This window comes from Silurus meridionalis, chromosome 23 (assembly GCF_014805685.1).
Source record: "Silurus meridionalis isolate SWU-2019-XX chromosome 23, ASM1480568v1, whole genome shotgun sequence".
Taxonomy (NCBI): domain Eukaryota; kingdom Metazoa; phylum Chordata; class Actinopteri; order Siluriformes; family Siluridae; genus Silurus; species Silurus meridionalis.
The window spans coordinates 17706774-17713591 of NC_060906.1; the positions used below are offsets into that span (position 1 = coordinate 17706774).

Genomic DNA, 6818 nt, shown 5'->3' on the forward strand with positions numbered 1-6818 from the left:
TACCACTAAACACAAACACCCACACACTATAAATATAAATACTCTGCACAACAAAATAAAACTACAAATACCCCACACTATAAACATCCCTAAAACATCTCCAACTGCAAATACCCCACACTACACACAAAAATACCAACCAAACAGCCAAAACCTTCAGTCACAAACACCCCAAACCACCAACAGTCCACACAACCAATTAACTCTAACCACATATACGACCACACCAAATACCCATATGTCCGAAAACTTCCAAAACACAAAAATACACATTACACCCCATTGCTTAACCATAAATACAATGACCACTAAAATACACCTACAAACCCCCAAACTGACAACCAAATATTGTCTCAGGCCTTCGTCTATTTCTACAACCACTACAACCTCCACCAATCTGCACAACTTCAACAACCTCCACCTACCTCTACAATCTACACAATCTCTACAACCTTCAATATCTGTACATCCTCCACAACTTCTACCATCTCCTCAACCCCACAACCTCTTCATTTTACACCAACCACTACACCCTCCACAACCACTACAACCTCTACATCCACCACAACCTCTATATCCTCCACAACCACTACAACCTCAATGTCCACCACAACCACAACTACAATCTCTACATCCACCACAACCACTACAACCTCTACATCCACCACAACCACTACAACCTCTACATCCTCCATAACCACTACAACCTCAACATCCTCTACATCCTCCACAACCTCTACATGCACCACAACCACTACAACCTCTACATCCTCCACAACCACTACAACCTCTACATCCTCCACAACCACTACAACTTCTACATCCTCCATACCCACTACAATCTCTACATCCACCACAACCTCTACATCCGCCACAACCTCTACCTCCTCCACAACCTCTACAACCTCTACCTCTCCACAACTTCTACAACCTCTACCTCCTCCACAACCGCTACATCCTCCACATCCTCCACAACCACAACAACCTCTACATCCTCCACAACCACTACATCCTCCACAACTTATACAACCACTACAAACTCTACATTCACCACAACTACAACCTCTACATCCTCCACAACCACTACAACCTCTACATCCTCCACAACCTCTACATCCACCACAACCACTACAACCTCTACATCCTCCACAACCACTACAACCTCTACATCCTCCACAACCTCTACATCCACCACAACCACTACAACCTCCACAACCTCTACATCCACCACAACCACTACAACTTCTACATCCTCCATACCCACTACAATCTCTACATCCACCACAACCTCTACATCCACCACAACCTCTACATCCTCCACAACCTCTACATCCTCCACAACCTCTACAACCTCTACCTCCTCCACAACTTCTACAACCTCTACCTCCTCCACAACCGCTTACATCCTCCACAACCAAAACAACCTCTACATCCTCCACAACATTCACAACTTATAGAACCTCTACATCCTCCACAACCACTACATCTTCCACAACCTTCACAACCACTACATCCTCCACAACCTCTACATCCTCCACAACCTCTACAACCTTTACAACCTCTACATACTCCACAACTTATACAACCACTACACCCTCCACAACCACTACAACCTCTACATCCACCACAACCTCTACATCCTCCACAACCACTACAACCTCGATGTCCACCACAACCACAACTACAATCTCTACATCCACCACAACCTCTACATCCACCACAACCACTACAACCTCTACATCCTCCATAACCACTACAACCTCGACATCCTCTACATCCTCCACAACCTCTACATCCACCACAACCACTACAACCTCTACATCCTCCATCCTCCACAACCTCTACAACCTCTACATCCTCCATAACCACTACAACCTCGACATCCTCTACATTCTCCACAACCTCTACATCCTCCACAACCACTACAACCTCTACATTCACCACAACCTCTACATCCACCACAACCACTACAACCTCTACATCCTCCACAACCACTACAACCTCTACATCCTCCACAACTCTACATCCACCACAACCACTACAACCTCTACATCCTCCACAACCTCTACATCCACTACAACCTCTACATCCTCCATACCCACTACAATCTCTACATCCACCACAACCTCTACATCCTCCACAACCTCTACATCCTCCACAACCACTACAACCTCTACCTCCTCCACAACTTCTACAACCTCTAGCTCCTTCACAACCGCTACATCCTCCACAACCACAACAACCTCTACATCCTCCACAACCACTACAACCTCCACAACCTCTACATCCTCCACAACCTCTACAACCTTTACAACCTCTACATCCTCCACAACTTATACAACCACTACACCTCCACAACCACTACAACCTCTACATCCACCACAACCACTACAACCTCTACATCCTCTACATCCTCCACAACCACTACAACCTCTACATCCACCACAACCACTACAACCTCTACATCCTCCATAACCACTACAACCTCTACATCCTCTACATCCTCCACAACCTCTACATCCACCACAACCACTACAACCTCTACATCCTCCACAACTTCTACATCCTCCACAACCTCTACATCCTCCACAACCTCTACATCCTCCACAACCTCTACAACCTCGACATCCTCTACAACCTCTACATACTCCACAACTTATACAACCACTACACCCTCCACAACCACTACAACCTCTACATCCACCACAACCACTACATCCTCCACAACCACTACAACCTCTACATCCACCACAACCACTACAACCTCTACATCCTCCATAACCACTACAACCTCGACATCCTCTACATCCTCCACAACCTCTACATCCACCACAACCACTACAACCTCTACATCCTCCATAACCACTACAACCTCTACAACCTCTACATCCTCCACAACCTCTACATCCTCCACAACCTCTACAACCTCGACATCCTCTACATTCTCCACAACCTCTACATCCACCACAACCACTACAACCTCTACATCCTCCATCCTCCACAACCACTACAACCTCTACATCCTCCACAACCTCTACATCCTCCACAACCACTACAACCTCTACATTCACCACAACCTCTACATCCACCACAACCACTACAACCTCTACATCCTCCACAACCACTACAACCTCTACATCCTCCACAACCTCTACATCCACCACAACCACTACAACCTCTACATCCTCCACAACCTCTACATCCACCACAACCACAACAACCTCTACATCCTCCATACCCACTACAATCTCTACATCCACCACAACCTCTACATCCTCCACAACCACTACAACCTCTACCTCCTCCACAACTTCTACAACCTCTAGCTCCTTCACAACCGCTACATCCTCCACAACCACAACAACCTCTACATCCTCCACAACCACTACAACCTCTACATCCTCCACAACCACTACAACCTCTACATCCTCCACATCATTCACAACTTATACAACCTCTACATCCTCCACAACCACTACATCTTCCACAACCTCCACAACCTCTACATCCTCCACAACCTCTACAACCTTTACAACCTCTACATCCTCCACAACTTATACAACCACTACATCCTTCACAACCACAACCAGATGTTGAGCTATTTTATAAGTTGCTTAGTAGCTCCTAGTTTTATAACCATAATGACTGTAAAAGACTGTAGAAAGAACATTACTCATTATCTTACACTCCAGTGCTCATGTTAGTTCTCACTCTCTGGTGTTTTGTATTGTTTTATAGAGTATAATCACACTGTTGATGTCATTCAAATGAGGATGGGTTTCCCTTTTGAGTCTGGTTCCTCTCAAGGTTTCTTCCTCATACCATCTAAGGGAGTTTGTTCTTGTCACAGTCACCATTACTGCTGATCAGGGATAAATACACATCATTCACCTTAACTGTTAATTCTGTAAAACTGCTTTGAGACAATGTCTGTTATGAAAATCACTATAGAAATAAACTTGACAACCACTTCAACTTCTCCATCCCCCACAAGTACAACAATCTCCACAACGTCTACAACCTCTACAAAGTTCTAGTGGAACACCTCAGGCTTGGAACCCTAACAGAAATATCTCTGCTACCATATAAATACATGTAGCACTATATTTAATGTATAATATCCTCTTACTCTCACAAATAATCTGATGTTGATGTTAAAAAGGCCCTAAAACCAGAGTATATAGTAAAAGTTTGTATCCAAATCTTGATGTAAGATGCAAGTTCTCTTGAGGAGCACGCAGACAGTCACAGAGTCTCCTGGAAGCATGAACCCTGGTGCTTAGTGTCTCACTGTGGCTTATTCGTGTTTAATTGGTTGTGTTTGAACACACAATTAGGTCAAGGCCATGAAAATTTGATCAGCCTGTGTAACTAATGCTCCCTAACGCAACACAGGAAGGAAGAGCACGCGCGGGTTCTGGAGAAGATAAGGACGTGGATCTAGATGGGTTCAGGATTTTCGGAGGATCAGACCACTGCAGGAGATCCACACTTTTTACAAGGTCAATAAGACCGGGACAGTGTGTGTGTGTGTGTGTGTGGATAAAGACGATGCCAAATCCAAGAGTTATCAAGCTAATCAAAGCTGGATCATCTGCCGGTCACGTGGGGGGGACGTGTCCACGATTATCATACAAAGGTAGAGGTCATGGCAGCAACATCAAAAAAAAAACTATACTAATAAATAAATCCTACATCATGCCTTTGTGAATATTGTAGCTGGGTTTAGATTAGATAGATCAGATTGCATGTGTGTGTGTGTGTGTGTGTGTGTGTGTGTATCCAGTGAAGCTCTTTATAGACATCGTTAGTACTCACAGTGCAAATGCCGGACGATGAAAGGAGAAACGAGCCAGCTGAGAGGAGCTGAACTACAGCGCGATGCAAAAAGTCACATGGAGATCACGATGCTTCCTATAGATGCTATTTTATACATCCGAATAAGTCGTTGCCATGTCAACCACGCCGGTGTGCACGAGCCCTGTACCGCTGCATCGGCTTCGGTTAATCGAACAATCAAACGATCGACTGCTCAATAGAATCGATGAAGAGGATGATGATGATGATGTGGAGGAGGAGGAAGGTGGTCTGTGCGATGCATCCAAGTGTGGTGTAAAGCAGGAAATGAATGAAATCTCCTTTTCTGGCCTCCAAGTTGATGATGGTGACGGCGATGGTGCCTCCGTCAAATCCCCTCCAAAATACTACGAGGTCGATCGAAGGAAAAATATTATTCAAAAAAAGAAAAATGGGGGAAGATCCAATTCCGTCTTTTTTTTTTTCGTGCCCGGATAAAACGTCTAACACATCAACGAGAAAATGCAAATCATTATGAGAAATTTATTTCTAATAGTCATGTTTAATATACGGGAGAAGCGCGTCGACCGAAAAACCCAACGGTCCTCTTCCTCTGCTTAGTTCTTCTTCTTCGTCTTTCTTCGGTGGGTTGCCGAGCAAAGCGGGCCACACTACCGCCACCACGCGGCCAAACAAGGAAAACGATTCATTTCAACTAGCGGTGTGATCAGACAGACAGACAGACAGACAGACAGACAGACAGACAGACAGACAGACAGACAGACAGACAGACAGACAGACAGATAGATAGATAGATAGATAGATAGATAGATAGATAGATAGATAGATAGATGGATGGATAGATGGATGGATGGATGGATGGATGGACAAACAAAGGAACACAATTTCATTTCAACTTGAGTTCTGTATTCCAGTGTCCATTTGTGTGTTTAGTGTGTGTTCTGTAGCGAAATGCAGAACACAAGTGACTGTGGCTCTCCAGGACTGAGGTCTCGACTCCAACAGCTGTTCAGGCATTTGAAACAGAAATACGTCACAGTGTGCTTTAAATATCACAACTCAAATATCACAATCATCCATCCCAGGCACAACACCCCATGCACTGGGTCTGCCTGGGAGTGAATGATACATCCAGGTGATCATTTATCAAAATGTTCATACATTAGTAATAAAGATGATGTCTCTGTGACTGAATTGACGGTTAAATTGAGCCGAAAATCAAGTCATATCAAGGTGTATTTGTGCAGTGATTACTGTACAATGAGCTGGTTTTATACTCCACTACAAATTATAAACACAAATAAAACCAACAAAAAAATAAACAAAAGCAAAAAAAAAAAAAAAAAAGTGTTACAAAGCATTCGTGTGTAGATTTTAGGTGTGAATGTGTATGTTCACAATCAATCGCAGGCTACATCCCGAATCCACACAGTTCCCTGCGTTGTATGATGTCAAAATAACGTCAGTTGAAGCAAGTCGAGTCTCGCTGCAGTTTCATCAGAGGATTTCTTTCACAGTGCTCATCCGTATTCAGCCTTATGTTTATGGAACAGATTGCAGAACAGTTGCTACGCTTGAAATAGACCCAAAAAGTGGCAGCTGTGGTGGTTTAAGGTTGGAGGCATGACCGGGAGTGCATAGCAACATTCACAGCAATCATCAGTTATACATTCCAGCGGTTTGATGAACTCGACAGCTCATCATTAGTCATCTACGCAGACCTACAGTGACCGAACAGCTGGCAGCAGACATGTACTTAACAAAAAAAAGGATGTTTAACAGAAAACATGGTATTCTATACAATTACCATCCTCAGCTTTCTGCTTATTAAATGGACCACGTGATTAAAATTAAAATATGGATATTTTTTCTTACTAATTTGCAGTCTGCAGTTGTATTTGATTGCAAACAGATCTAATTAGGCTTGTGCAAATTTTGCTTTGGCATGTCGTGACGCAAAATTGAAAGATTAGGCATCTCCAAGCAGTCTGAACTTCTGT

The 6818-nt window shown here is 43.8% G+C and overlaps 1 protein-coding gene across 1 annotated transcript in view; it reads right to left on the minus strand.

Annotated features, from left to right (window-relative positions):
• Window positions 1-5429, minus strand: part of lpgat1 (lysophosphatidylglycerol acyltransferase 1) — a 51885-nt gene extending 46456 nt beyond the window's left edge. Inside the window, exon 1 of the mRNA XM_046836529.1 lies at window positions 4819-5429. The gene's annotated coding sequence lies outside the window, so the exon portion shown is untranslated. The remainder of the gene's footprint in view (window positions 1-4818) is intronic.
• Between the last annotated feature and the right edge of the window lie 1389 nt (window positions 5430-6818).